Below are 16,158 nucleotides of genomic sequence, written 5' to 3'. Positions count from 1 at the left end.
GCCACCATGCCTGGCTAATTTTTTTCTATATATTTTTAGTTGTCCAGCTAATTTCTTTCTATTTTTTTAGTAGAGGCAGGGTCTCGCTCTTGCTCAGGCTGGTCTGGAACTCCTGAGCTCAAACGATCCTCCCACCTCGGCCTCCCAGAGTGCTAGGATTATAAGCGTGAGCCACCGCGCCCAGCCCAGAACAAATTTTTAAGAATTCTGTTATCTTTCTTCTCCTCTTCCACTTTAAATAACTGGAAACATCACAGAAGAGCAGAAAAATCAGAACTTGGCATCATTTCTTTCTTAGATTGTCAATAGAGGTAAAATTGAAGGCTAGAATGATGATGATTTAAGGAATACATGTACTGCTGGATGAAGACTAGAGCAGTCAATATTTAGTTTTAAGTATTCTTTACTTGTGCTTTAAAAAAACCTGAGAATATAAAGTGCTACAGTCAAACATAAAAATCTCCTCTGACTTGGGGATCAAGAGACCCAGGTCTAGTCTTGGTTCTCAGGTAAGTGGCTGTGGGATCTCTCTGGAATCCAGTTTCCTCTTCTTTAAGTTAAGTAAATGACACTGATGACCTCTAAGTGTTATATTCCATAGTTACATAGAAAAGAGATTTGTAATTAGATATGTATGCATTTGTCTGTACTAGGATAATAGCACTTTCTATGCTAACCTAGCATCATCTATTCTAAGAATTCTTCACAAAGGCACATGTAAGTATCCCTGTATAGTTTGTCAAGGGCTTTTCCTGGGTATATTTTGCTTCCCCAATCATATTTTAAATCCCCAGTGTCCAAAGACTTTTATTTACATAGTGCCAAGCAGAGCCTGAGACATGTATGTGTTCATAGATTGACTTAGCATCCTGAGCAATGAGTGCTTAGTACTGGAAGACCAACGACAGGGTTCAGTGACCTATTATCTTCATTATCACAAATTAGTAAGTCTAGCAGGCAGTGCTGTGTGAGATGGAAGATGGGCTTACCTCTGTTTAAAGAAGGAACTGGCAGCTTTGGTATGGATGGGCAGAGAACAACAAAAACATTAGCCACGTTCACACATTCAGTGCACATAGGCCACGAGTTGGCACATTTTTTCTGTAAAGGGCCAGATAGTAAACATTTTAGGTTTTGTGGGCCATGCAGTCTCTGTTGCAACCACTCAATTCTGCCTTTGTAGGGTGAAATCTGCCACAGACAATGCGTAAACAAATGGGTGTGGCTCTGGTCCAACAAAGCTTTATTTATGGACACTGAAATTTGAATTTCATGAAATTTTCACATCACAAAATATTCTTCTTCTTTTGATTTATTTCTCAACCATTTAAAATGCAAAAACTACTCTTTTTTATTTTTTTATTTCAGAATATTATGGAGGTACACACACTTTGGTTACATAATTTGCTTTCATACAGTTTGAGTCAAAGTTACAAGTGTGCCCTTCACCCAGATAGTAGTGTGCATTGTACCCATTAGGTGTGAATTTACACATCCCCTCCTCCCCCCCACCTACTTGATTTCCATATGTGCACATAAGTGTTGATTGATTAGCTCCAATTTAGTATTGAGTACGTGTGGTGCTTGTTTTTCCATTCTTGTGATACTTCACTTAGAAGAATGGGCTCCAGTTCCATCCAGTTGTTACAAAAGATACTAGATCACCATTTTTTTAATGGTTATTCTTAGCTCACGGGTCATACAGAAACAGGCAAAGGACCAGATTTGGTCAGTGGGTCTTAGTTTACTGTCTGTGATATAGAGTGTGCGTGTTTTCTAGCGTGGTTATTTAGCAGTGAGAGTTTCCTATTTCAATGGAGTGAGACCTCAGGGAATCCAAGACCCCTTTCCAGGTAGCTAGGAAAGACTTCCTAGGAGGTATTATGAATAAGAATCACACGTCTGTGTGATGCTTTAGGGTTTTGAGGCACTGTCATATCATGAACATTGGCTTTTTGGATTATCAGGAATCCCTATCATTATTCCTGTTTTTAGAATAGTGAAATGAGGGTTCTACATCACATGATTAAAAAACAGTAAAATTGAGAGTCAAGCCAAAGTCTTTAAGCCTAGTGTTTTTTCCAGCATGCTCTGAGTCTTCTGTGATGCTAACAGTTGTTTAAATAAAGAAAATGAGTGGGTTTTAAATCAAGTTTTAGATGGATTCCAACTTCCATAGGTAGTGGACACGAGGGCAGGACCGTTCTATTGTTTACTGGGGAAGATATAAACAGGCGCTGTGCTTCTCACCCCTTCCTTCAAATGCTTGACCCTCATGTACGGTGCTGCTGCCTCTAAGGTCTTTTCATCACAGGCTCATGTGAGCCAGTTGCTTTAAAATTGTTAAAACAGGGAATTGGGCTCTGGGAGAATCACTTCCTGAGTTGCCTCTGGCGATCCTTCTAGACTTGAAATGGTTAGAGAAATAGAAAACGTTTTGGCTATAGGAGGTCTCTTGGGAAAAGGCTGGTAAGATGGTGTCCAGAGTGATTTGGGGTAAGAGGGCTTGAGAGGAGTGTTTGGTCAGGAGCATGGCAGGAGAGGGATGGGTCATCTGGAGCATCTTGAACCCATTTCCTTCTCTGAAAGTAAGCCATTATGGGCCAGACAAATTGGATGGATAGTTGTAGATTTTTAGTTTTAGTCATTTATTTATTCAATCAATAAAGTATGCAGGAAATTTACAAACCATAGACCCTACTCTTAAGAAATTGATAGTCCTGTGACCCAGGTTCTATTGACCCTCTTAATTTCCAGGCTGGAATGAGTGAAAATATCACTGAGTATTCAGGATTTATATTTCTTTAAACTCTTTTGTGCATAGTACAGGACCATGCAAAAGTAGGTGCTTAAGGTATGCTTTGTATTGCCAGATGTGTTACTTTGGGGAGAGTGGGGTGTGCTTTGCTTCATTTAAGCATGATGTCTTTGTTGCACTGGAGCGGATTGTAGGAAGAACCTGTGAAAGCAGGCACATTGCCCTCCAGTGACCACCAGGGTTCCCTGAAAGGTCATGGTGCCCAGAGGGGCTTGCTGCCATCTGCAGAGCACTGCCTGCTGGCTAGAGAGGTCATGGGCATCTGTGTGAGACTGGGAAATGCTTATGCTATAGATCATTAAAAAAGATATAGAATTGTATGCTCTCAATTCTGTACAAAAGACGAAGGAAAAATTTGAAAGAAATATATCAAAATATCACATGTAAGACTTACAGATGATTTTTTTCTTGTTTTTAGAATTCTCTACTGTCTAAATTTTTACAATGAGCTCTTTGTCCTTTTATAATAACTTTTTTTAACTGAAAAAGTCCTTCAAATTAACTAAGTGCCTCTCATCCATATTCCTTGTTGATATTTTTGCTGACTCAAAGCAACTATTTCACTTGGTTCTTAAGATACCCCTAAAGTTGTGTGATGACAAGCTTACAAGCTATTTCTTCTTTCTTCCCTTCCTTCCTTGCTCTTTTTTCTTTCTTTTTAAAATTTTATTGTGGTAAAATATACATAACAAAACTGACCATTTTAACCATTTGTAAATGTACAGTTCAGTGGCATTAAGTATATTCACAGCGTTGTGCAACCATAACCACCATCCATCTCTAGAACTTTTTTCATCTTCCCAAACTGAAGCTCTATACCCATTAAACACTAACTCCCTTCTTTCTTTTTTTTATTTCATTTTTCTTTGTTTGCTTTCTTTTGTTTTGTTTTTAATTTGGGGGGGTCACATTTAATTGAGCACTATTCATAGTGGGGATAAATTCAAAAGCACTGAATTTGAAGAGACATCTGAGTTTGAGCCCTGGTCCTTCCAATTGCCAGCTATGTGACTTTGAGCAAATCACTCTATAAGCCTCAGTTTCCTAATATTTAAAATGGGGATAGAGTATCTACTTTTAATATATCAGAGGACTGTTATAATTTTTGTAATGATGAAATGTTTTTTTAACTATATAATTATTTTTATTTTTAATGTCCAGAGTGTGTAATATGAGGGCCAGAACTTCCTCCCAGACTCAGTTTTATAAATTCTCGATGGGCTGGTGGGGCCAGTAGGGATACTTCTCCTTGTCTAATTTGGTTTCCGGGAAGGCTTCATTCAAGTCCTCAATGGTCATCTGATCAAATGGAATTATGTCCCTCATCTTCTCCAGCTGTTTCTCATATTCCTCGATCCTGGTCTTTGAGAGAGACACAAACTCAGCACAGGTTTTCACATCCTCCTTTTCTTCAGTGTCCACTTGGGCAGTGTATTTATCCTCTGGTACGGGAACCTTCAGGGCATTGAACTTCTTCTCAAAGTCGTCCACCAAGCCTGCCTTGGCCACATTAGCCTTGTAGTAAGCCCAGTCAATAGTTGGTGGATTCTCAGGTAGAACAGCCAACCTGGAGGTGAGGGTCTCATTCCAAGATTTCAGGGAATTAGCAATAGCCTTTTGGTTTCGGGGTATGATCTCTCCAAAAGCTACCCAGTCAATAGCTTTTAGAGCAAGTTTTTGCCTAGCCATCTTGGGATCCTTCACCGACCCCGACGGCCCAGACTCCCCAGCAGCCTGTAATGATGAAATGTTGACTGCTTTATGAAGTGTTAGAATTCCTAGTCAAAAGAGTGAGTGTACCATTAGCATGACTGTTACTTATGTTCATAATGGAGGAGAGAGGTTGTTGTGGAAATCTTGACCAGTTGAGATTCCAGAGGACTATCTTTCCTTTTCAGGAAATGTAACAATACCTTTTTATTTAAATAGTGCTTTCTATTTTTCAAAGTGCTTTTGAAACATCTCATTTAGCTCCTCATCATAGTAAGTAAGGTTGGTATCATTAGTTCTGTTTCATAGATGAAGAAAATGGAGATATTAAAATCTGATGGTTTAAAGCCTGGATTTAGGAGCCAGATTACCCTGTTCAAATCCCAGCTTGGCCACTTGCTAGCTGTGTGGCCTTGCACAAGTTATTTAACCTCTCTGTGCCTTAGTTTCTTCATCTGTGGGGAAAAAAGAAGGATGGCAATAGTAACACCTACCTTCTAGTACTATTAGGTAGGGGTAGAGGGAAAGTTTCCCCTAATTCTTGAAAAGTGATGAGAACTGTGCCAGGCACACAGTTAAATGCTAGGTAAGTTTTTGTTAAATAACAAAAAATAAAAAGAAACTGAGACAACATGCTTTCACAAAAATAGCTAATTATGGAAGTAGGAGTAGAGTGCAGGTCTCCCAGTCTTCAGCCAGGCCCTCTCGCCCTGTCTTGGGCCCCTTCTCCACATGGCGATGCCTCCCCAACACTGCCAGGGTCAACCTCCTGCGCCAGGGGACCCAAGAAGCTACAAAGTTGAGTTACCATTTCACCATTTATAAAACCTCTCACAAGTGTTTATTTAAATATAAATGGACATTTATATAAACATGCTGTTAAATTTCTATAATTAGATACAATGACTCATATGCCATGACGGTATTTTTGAGCTTTAATGGTTCTTATTCTGGAAAAAAAATGCATTTTATTGAGATAATTTGGAAATTCTATTTTTATCCTCAATTTGAAATATATTTAAAAACTGGAAATTGTCTCTGATATTTCATTATATATATATTTGATAAATTGACTGGATCAGAAGAATGGACACAGTGGTGGCATCCATATCCCCTGGTGCACCCTGGAGGTCACTTATAGACCTGGGCTTCCTGTGTTTCTCTGTCCAAGGGTGATCTCTGTCCAAGGGAAGGTTTGAGGCAGGATAGAATGCCCCAGAATTAACACCACAGAACAATTCTCAGCCAAAGAGGGAGGAGAATTGGTAGGTAAACACCACAACCCTCTCATCCTTTCGTGGCACAGTTCTGGAATGGACTCATTGTGATCTCCCAGGGGTCCCCAGCAATAATGTCCTCCATTTGCTCACGGTGGTGTTCTTTATTGGCTTCCATTCCTTCCGTGTCTCACTTCCCCACTCCCTCGCTGTGCTTCTTGGAATCACCTCTCAAATGAATTATTTGCACCTAAATCCTTGCCTCAGAGTCTGTTTGGGTGTGAATGACAATTTATGAAGACAATTTATGACCCAGAGTCTATTATACCTTCCATTTGTCTTTGTGATTTTCCCCACTTCTCTGTGTATCTTCTATGCTACGCAGTAGAGTAATTGCAGGTCATGTCTAACTACAGTTTGCAAATGGGATTTATAAATATTCTTCAAACTTTTTGGCTCATAAATTGCTGAAAAAGTCTAACGAGTTTTAAATATATGTTCTTCCCTCCATAACATTTTTTGGGAACGGCCTACGAACAACTTGTGCCAGGATGTTTGCGCACCTACTGAAATTTAACTGGGTTACTACTTTGTTTTGTCATTTTAAACATATCCACTGGCAACTGTAATATTTCATCCTGTGTATACCCTTTTTGACAGGCTCCCTTATAGGATTAGCATTGAGCTTAGAAATTGGATCACCCTGCTGAAACTCATTTTTGGCCCAAGGATCAATAGTTGCCCAATTCCTTATGTGAAAATGCCATAAGATGTCCAGAAACTTACTGCATGTCTCTTTCCATTTTATCCCTAAGCTTCTACATCCCTTCTGTCCCAGGATCAAGACCTTTACTTCTGAAACCTTCCCAATGTCAGTGGCTCTAATCTAGTTTCAGCTTGTGGTTTCTAGTCCTTCACTGATGCCATTTTTCACCTTGGCTCCCAAGTCTCACTCAGATGGCCCCTTTTGGCCCCCTGAGCCTTCTGAATATATCAAAGATCCCAGAGCCTACTCTAGGCCTCAGGCCACCAGGGAACAGCAGGGTGTGTATAGGGGGGTGAAAAATGTAGCAAATTCAGTATAGCAGACTCAGGGAAGAACAGGAATTTTATGTCTAAGAACACTGCTTTCACCATAGGTAGAGTGGATAGAAAACAAAACTAAAAATCTGATGATTTTATTGGTTTTCTTCCTTCATTCCAAATAGCAGAAAGCCCAGGTTGCCTGGTCAACCACAGGACCATCATGATAGAAAGCTGTATGGCCTGGTGATAGGCTTATGGGACAGCCTGCATGGGCTCAATTTCTGTCTCTGATGCAACAATATTAGTACCTGCCACATAGGATTGTTGCAAGGATAAAAAGTGATAATTTAAACAAAGCTTATAGCATAGTTTCATGATCCGCAGCAAGTATCCAGTAAGTTTCAGCTGTTACAGTTGTGGTGGCTGTTATTGTTAACAGGATCAATCTAGTTGAAACCCAGGTACAGAATGGTCATATGCCCCTGTAATCTATGTAAGAAAGAAATTCCCACATGATATCTGCAAAGTGAGACTTTGGAAAAATGTAAATATGTAGAAGTGTGGCTGCCTGCAGCCCTTGTCCCACAAATGTGTTCTCCACTTGGCGGAGGAATAAAAAAATTCCTTTGTCGGGAAACAGAGCCTTCCTTCCACGGTCAGGGGTAGGACTTTACATACATGAAGGTGATGACACTGACTTCAGTCCATACTACAGAGCAATGACTGACATCTGCTGCCCCACACAAAACAGGGTTTGCTCTCAGGGGGACAGTGGCTGCCTATAGGGAGAGGACATGATGGAGAGGAAATTGTCACTCCCAAAGAGATACCTTCAAAATTTTACTGAGGAGTGATCCTGCCCGGATCTCTTTCTTAATCTCCCTGAAGAAAATGAGAAAAAGAAAAAGAAAAGTGTGATTACACTTTGTAACATGGATCATGATCTAATTCCTTTGCCTGAGTTTAAAGCTTGCCTCCTTCTGAGGCAGGAAGATCTCTGCTGCAAACCACTAGAAAGCTCCCTGAAGCCTTAGCCAAATTTTTTGCCAAGTGTCCTCTGGGACGATGGACTCCAAAGTAGAATTCACATGCTCCTGGAGAGGTGCGACCTGCTCTAACAAGTAAGGGAGAAAAGTTACCAAAACCTCTATTTATATTGACTTTTATTTAAATATAAGGATGAATTAAACATTAGTAATATGTAGTAGTATCCAAATTGAGGCTCACCCCCTCACTGACTCCACATCAGAGGATTCCTTATCATGTGTAGCTCAGGCAGCAGGAGTGGGCATCTTACCATGTAGAAGGCTCAACAAGAGCACCTTTACTCTTCTCTGCACTTGCAGCTTATGGCAAGGCATTGCAGACTGATGTGTGTTTGTGTGTGGTCGAGTTTTAATTCAACTAACCTCCTCAAGTGGGCAAGTGCCTTACAAATATCCCTGCTGAGACAAAGCAGACCAAAACTCCACAGATTGTAGGTGATATTAAAATTGCAAGCCCCAAAGAATAATATGAATATAATGAAGGAAGCACTTCCCTGGTTCCTGGTATAGGCTCTAATCAAATATGATACATTCAACATATTACAGTTATAATATGCTTTTATAAAGTTTTTCTGATGGCAAAGAGCTTACTGTTAATAAAGTAGAATAAAAAATATAACATACTATTTTAGAATTTTTATTTTACTGTTAGCTCATGTTTTAGAATTCTATGTTTTAGTGTACGTTTTCTCCCCAACTTGTTTATGAACTCCCATATAATACCCACCCACATTCAACAATTATCATTTGCTGGATTTTTTTCTCTCTCTCTTTCTGTGTGTGTGTGTATGTATGTTTGTTATGTTTTGTTTTGTTGAGCTTCAGAAAGTAAGTTGCAAACATCCTCACCTTTCGCCCTAAGTATTTCAGTGTATAGTTAGTAAAAACAAGGATGTTCTCCTACATAATCCAATGCCATCATCACATCAAATGAAATTAACAATAATTCCTTAATATTATTGTACCTAGTTAGTACCTTAGTGTATATATATATATATATATATATATATATATATATATATAATTTACACATTAACATACTTACAATGTAGGTGTATATTCAATTTCTTTTTACTGAGTGGTATGCCCTCAGTAAAGGGGGAACACTAATTTAGTGCAATGTGTACTATAGACATGCAATGAGGGGTGTCCTTGCCCTGGATTTGAGGCCGATAGGAAGCTGCTTGGATTATTTTACTTATCATCTTTTTCTTAAAATGGCAAAGAAGACTTTTTTAAAGACTATTGCAATAGACGTCAAAACTATTGCAATAAGAGAGACAGATTGAACTCAACTCCCTGCTCATCAACTTTTCCAAGTTTAACACAAATGTACACTTATTCTTATTCAAGATATTATTTCCACCAAACCTAGAAAGGAAAGCAAGGACTACAACAGTGTCAATTCCACAAGCCCCCAATGTCTTTAGCCATATGCTGCTCATGTCTCTTCGGCCTCATGCACCTGAGAGGCATGCTTTTTTGCATAATGAGTTCATCCTCCATCAAGATAGTTATTACTTTCTTTTTTTAAATTTTTTTTATTTCAGCATGTTATGGGGATAGTTGTTACTTTCTTAACTAAAGCTCTGCCTATTTTAAAATAATTCTTAAATAAAAGGAGCTGGTATGTTTCCCTAAGTGCCCCACTCCCCTCCAACCACCCACCACCCTTAGTCCAGCTTCCTTTTGGGCAGCAGAGTACGCTGACAAGGTCCAGATAAATATGTCTTCAGGGAAATGGCCCATTTACCATAGAGTTGTGTTGCTATATGGGATACAATTTTTGGTCCTTTAATGTCCTCCCTACCCCTTCTATCCTCTCCCCTTCCCTCCCATCTCCCCCTCTCCCCTGCCTCCTTCTCTCCTCTTCTCCAATTTCATTTTTTTCTCTTCTTTTCTTTTCTCCTCCTCTCATTCTATCTTGCCATCTCTTTTCCTTTCAGTTCCTTGAGCTTCCCCTCCCATGTGTGAGGGCAGGAAAATTGGGGAAATCTTTTTTTAATTTCCCCTTTGCTGGAGCTCTTCACTATCCCATGCCCTGTGGATCACACATTCAGACTCATGAGCTACATAGCTAACAGGCTGTTCCCTCCATGAAGGATATAAATCCTCTCCTGCCCCACATCACTGCTCTTTTTTTCTTATTCTGGTAGGAAAAACCAGAGCTCCACCCTCCCCAACCCTTTACCTCTTCTGATTGAGCTGAAAGCAATCCCACAGAAGTGCATAGAGCTTGGGAATGAGATATGCTTCTCAAAACCTCTGCCACTCAGTTCCACAGGATGCCAAGAGCCTGTTCATGTGCCCACTACATTGCTATAAAAATCAGCAATTGAGAAAACCACCACACTAAGGTTATTTATAACCAAGGAATTCATACAGAGCCTTAGACACTGAAAGAATACAGAAACAAAGCCAAATGACCCTATTCAACATATGTTATAGTCATATCCTCAAGTGGAAAAAAAAATCCATCCAAACAAAAGTAAATTCAAAAATAAGAAGTGACAGCTTCTCCAGATGAGAAGGGACCAGCATAACAATTCTGGAGATATGAAAAAAGAGAATGTTATGACACCCCCAAAGTATTACATTAATTCTCTAGCAATAGAGCCTAACCCAAATGAAATTTCTGAAATGCCAGATAAAGAATTCAAAATGTTGATTTTAAAGAAGTCAGTGAGATTCAAGAGAAATCTGAAAACCAATACAAAGAAATAGAAAATCAATTCAAAATATGAATGATAAATTCATCAAAGAGATTTTTTTTAAGAAAAGAACTTTGGAAATGAAAAATTTATTGAAGAAATTGCAAAATACAGTTGAAAACTGCAACAATAGACTAGACCAAGCAGAAGAAAGAATTTCAGAACTTGAAGACAGATCTTTTGAATTAATCCAGCCAGACAAAAATAAAGAAAAAGAATTTTAAAAATGAACAAAGCCTTAGAGCAGTATTGGACTACATAAAACATCAGAACCTATGAATCACAGGTATTCCCAAGGGAAAAGAAAAATCAAAAAGTTTGGAGAACCTATTTAAGGAAATAATTGAGGAAAACTTCCCTAGTCTTACTTGAGATTTAGACATCTAGGTACAAGAGGCTCAGAGAACTCCAGAGAAATACATTTCAAAAAGTAATTTACCAAGACATAGTCATCAAACTATCTAAAGTCAACATGAAGGAAAAAATCCTAAAATCATCAAGAGAAAGGTGTCTAGTCACTTATAAAGGAAATCCCCTCAGACTAACAGAAAACTTCTCAGAATAAATCTTATAAGCCAGAAGAAATTGGGGTCCTATTTTCAGACTTCTTAAAGAAAAAAACTATTAACTATGAATTTTGTATCCTGCTGGAATAAGCTTATAAGTGAAGGAGAAATAAAGTCTTTCCAAGACAAGCAAATGCTGAGGGTATTCATCACCACTAGACTGGCCCTATAAAAAATGCTCAAGGGTATTCTAAACATGGAAACAAAAGGTCAATATTCACCATCATAAAAACACATGAAATTATGAAAATCACAAGTCTCATAAAACAATTACACAAATGAGACTACAAAGCAACTAGATAATTAACGTTATTATGGGAACAAAACATCACATATCATTATTAACCTTGAACATAAATAGATTAAATGCTCCACTTAAAAGATACAGGTTGGCAGAATGGATTAAAAAAATAATCAAGGCCGGGTGTGGTGGCTCACGCCTGTAATCCCAGCACTCTGGGAGGCCGAGGCAGGAGGATTGCTTGAGCTCAGAAGTTCGAGACCAGCCTGAGCAAGAGCAAGACCCCGTCTCTACTAAAAATAGAAAGAAATTGGCCAAACAACTAAAAATAGAAAAAATTAGTTGGGCATGGTGGAGCGTTCCTGTAGTCCCAGCTACTCCGGAGGCTGAGGCAGGAGGATCACTTGAGCCCAGGAGTTTGAGGTTGCTGTGAGCTAGGCTGATGCCACGGCACTCTAGCCCGGGCAACAGAGTGAGACTCTGTCTCAAAAAAAGAAAAAAAAAAATATATATATATATGATCAAACCATAAGCTGCTTACAAGAAACTCACCTAACTGGTAAAGACACTTATAGATTGAAGGTAAAGGAGTGGAAAAAGATACTCCATACAAATGTAAACCAAAAGCAAGCAGGAATAGCTATACTTATATCAGAAAAAACAGACTTTAAATCAACAACAGTAAAAAAAGACAAAGACTGTCATTATATAATGATATTGGGATCAATTCAACAAGAAGATATAACAATCCTAAATATATATGTACCCAACACTGGAGCACCCAGATTCATAAAACAAATACTACTAGACCTAAGAAAAGAGATGAACAACAATACAATAATAGTAGAGGACTTCAATGGCCCACTGACGCCACTAGACAGATCATCGAGACAGAAAATCAACAAAGAAACATTGGACTTAAATTAGACTTTAGACCAAATGGACCTAACAGACATTTACAAAATGTTGTACCCAACAACTGCAGAATATATATTCTTCTCATCAGCACATGGAACATTTTCCAGTGTAGACCATGTTAGACCACAAAACAAGTCTCAATAAATTAAAAAAAATCAAAATCGTATAAAGTATCTTCTTGGACCACAGTAAAATAAAACTAGAAATCAATTCCAAGAGGAATTCTCAGAACTATACAAATACATGGACATTAAAAAACATGTTCCTGAACAATCTTTGGGTCAATGATGAAATTAAGCTGAAATTTTTAAAAAATGGAAACACAATATACCAAAACCTCTGGGATTCAATAAAAGCAGTGCTAAGAGAGAAGTTTGTAGCATTTGATACCTACATCAAAGAAAAAGAAAAAAAAGAAACACCACAAATTAACAACCTAATTATGTACCTCAAGGAATTAGAAAAACAAGAACAAACCAAACCCAAAGCTAGCAGAAGAAAAGAAATAACAAAATCAAAGCAGAGCTAAATGAATTGATACCAAAAATAATACATAGGATCAACAAAATGAAATGTTCGTTCTTTGAAAAGATAAAATCAATAGACTGCTAGCTAAAGTATCCAAGAAAGGAACAGAGAAGATTCAAATAAGCACAATCAGAAATGAAAAAAGAGATGTTATAACTGATACCACAGAAATACAAAAGATCATCAGAGACTACTATGAACAACTATATGCTCACAAGCTAGAAAACCTAGAGGAAATGGATAAATTCCTGGAAACATACAACCTCCCAAGATTAAACCAGGAAGAAATAGAAATCCTGAACAAATCAATGATGAATAATGGGATTGAATCAGTAGTAAAATATCTCCCAAGAAGAAAAGGCCCAGGACTAGATGGATTCACAGCTGAATTCTACCAGATGTGCAAAGAACTGGTACCAATCTTACTGAAACTGTTCCAAAAAATCAAGGAGGAGGCACTCCTCTCTAATTTATTCTATGAGCCAGTATCATCCTAATATTAAAGCCAGGAAAGGACACAACAAAAAAAGAAAACTACAAACCAATATCCCTTATGAACGCAGATGCAAAAATCCTCAGCAAAATACTAGCAAATAGAATCCAGTAGCACATCAAAAAGACAATAAACCACAATCAGGTGGGTTTTATTCCAGGAATGCAAGGATGGTTCAACATATGCAAATCAATAAACGTGATTCCCCACATAAACAGAATTAAAAACAAAAACTGTATGATCATCTCAATAGATGCAGAAAGAGCTTTTGATAAAATTTAGCATCCCTTCATGATAAAAACCCTCAATAAACTAGGCATAGAAGGAACATACCTCAAAATAATTTGACAAACCCACAGCCAACATCATACTGAATGAAAAAAAATTGAAAGCATTCCTCTTAAGAACTGGAAAAAGACAAGGATGCCCACTTTTACCACTCCTATTCAGCATAGTACTAGAAGTCCTTCCTAGCCAGAGCAATCAGGTAAAAGAAAGAAAGAAAAGGTATCCAAACTGGAAAAGAGGAAGTCAAATTATCTCTGTTTGCTGATAATATGTATGATCTTATATCTAGAAAACTCTAAAGACTCCTAGATTTGATAAATGAATTCAGTAAAGTTTCAGGATACTAAATCAACAGACAAAAATTATTAGCATTTCTATACACCAATAACGATCAAACTGTGAACAAAATCAAAAAGTAAATCCCATTTACAATAGCTACAAAAATAAAATAAAATAAAATACTTAGGAATACATTTAACCTAAGAGGTGAAAGATCTCTACAAGGAAAACTATAGAACACTGATGAAAGAAATTGTAGATGACCCAAATAAATGGGAAAACATCCCATGCTCATGGATTGGGAGGCGAGAATTCTGCCACTGAACCATGAATGTGCTGCTTCATGCTCGTGGATTGGAAGAATCAATATTGTTAAAATGACCATACTGCCCAAAGGGATCCACAGATTCAGTGCAATTCCTATCAAAATATCAATGTCATTTTTCACAGAATTAGCAAAAATTATCCTAAAATTCATGTGGAACCAAGGAAGAGCCCAAATAGCCAAAGCAATCCTACACAAAAAGAACAAAGCTGGAGACATCATATTATCTGACTTCAAATTATTCTACAAGGCTATAGTTATCACAACAACATGGTACTGATGTAAAAATAGACACACAGACCAATAAAGCAGAATAGAGAATCTAGAAATAAAGCCACATACCTACCACCAACTGATCTTCTACAAAGCAGACCAAAAAAAAAAAAAAAAGCATACAATGGGGAAAGGACACCCTCTTCAAAAAATGGTACTGGGAAAAATGGATAGCCATATGCAAAACAATGAAACTGTATCCCTATCTCTCACCATATACAAAAATTAACTCAAGATGGATTAAAGACTTAAATGTAAAACCTGAAACTATAAACATTCTAGAAGAAAACCTAGGAAAAACTCTTCTGGATGTTGGCCTAGGCAAAGAATTCATGACTAAGACTTTAAAAGTAAATGCACCAGGCCGGGCGCGGTGGCTCACGCCTGTAATCCCAGCACTCTGGGAGGCTGAGGCAGGCGGATTGTTTGAGCTCAGGAGTTCGAAACCAGCCTGAGCAAGAGCGAGACCCCGTCTCTACTAAAAATAGAAAGAAATTGGCCAAACAACTAAAAATAGAAAAAATTAGCTGGGCATGGTGGTGCATGCCTGTAGTCCCAGCTACTTGGGAGGCTGAGGCAGAAGGATCGCTTGAGCCCAGGAGTTTGAGGTTGCTGTGAGCTAGGCTGACGCCACGGCACTCACTCTAGCCCGGGCAAAAGAGTGAGACTCTGTCTCAAAAAAAAAAAAAATGTAAATGCACCAAAAGCAAAAATAGACAAATGGGACTTAATTAAACTAAAAGTCTTCTGCACAACAAAAGAAATAATCAACAGAATGAACAGACAACACACAGAATGGGAGGAAAGGTTTGTAAACTATGCACCTGACAAAGGACTAATATCTAGAATCTACAGGGAATGCAAAGAATTCAGCAACAACAACAACAAAATCCAAATAATCCCATTAAAAATTAGGCAAAGGACATGAACAGACATTTTTCAAAAGAAAACATACTAATGGCCAAGTATATGAAAGAGTGCTCAACATCACTAATCATCAGAGAAATGCAAAACGAAACCACAATGAAATACCATCTTATACCAGCCAGAATGGCTATCATTAAAAGTTCAAAAAATGACAGATGTTGGTGAGGATGTGGAGAAAAGGGAATGCTTATACACTGTTAATGGGAATATAAAGTAGTACAACATCTATGGAAAACAGTAAGGAGATTTCTCAAAGAACTAAAAATAAAACTACCATTTGATCCAGCAATCCCACTACTGGGTATCTACCCAAAGGAAAAGAAATCACTATATCGAAAAGATATATCTGCACTTGTAAGTTTATTGCAGTACTATTCGCAATAGCAAAGATATGGAGTCAACCTAAATGTCCATCAATGGATGATTAGATAAAGAAAAATGTGTGTGTGTGTGTGACACACACACATACACACGCGTGCACACACACACACACACACACACACTCCTTTCTTTGTAGTGTCCCCAAAAGCTTGAGTTGCAAGTCCCCTGTGGAGGGTGGAATAGTGAAGTGGGATGTGAGTTCTGTGTATTCACTCAGTCTAGTGCCTCAGTTCTTAAAGTCATGGAAAATGTAATACCTAGTACCTATAGGGTTCTTTCTAGCAATTTTGTTGGCAGATCCTCACTAGCTCCTTGTCAAGAAAGAATTGTCTCTTGTTCAGGGGTAAGAATACTGAAATGCAGAGTCCATGATGTATCCAAGACCATAGAACTAGCTGATAGACTCACCAT

At 38.1% G+C, this 16,158-nt stretch overlaps 1 protein-coding gene and 1 pseudogene across 2 annotated transcripts in view; one reads left to right on the top strand and one right to left on the bottom strand.

Moving 5' to 3' along the window:
• Nucleotides 1–16,158, top strand: part of GRPR (gastrin-releasing peptide receptor) — a 37,731-nt gene that overhangs the window by 12,411 nt on the left and 9,162 nt on the right. The window lies entirely within an intron of this gene.
• On the bottom strand, nucleotides 3,952–4,560 carry LOC105805765 (annotated as a pseudogene). Its single transcript, XR_001137226.1, has one exon. The product of XR_001137226.1 is annotated as an ATP synthase subunit d, mitochondrial pseudogene (transcript).

This window comes from Propithecus coquereli, unplaced genomic scaffold, assembly GCF_000956105.1.
Source record: "Propithecus coquereli isolate 6110/MARCELLA unplaced genomic scaffold, Pcoq_1.0 Scaffold132, whole genome shotgun sequence".
NCBI lineage: Eukaryota > Metazoa > Chordata > Mammalia > Primates > Indriidae > Propithecus > Propithecus coquereli.
Note: the sequence above shows the minus strand (reverse complement) of the source record. Positions and strands in the feature narration are given on the sequence as shown.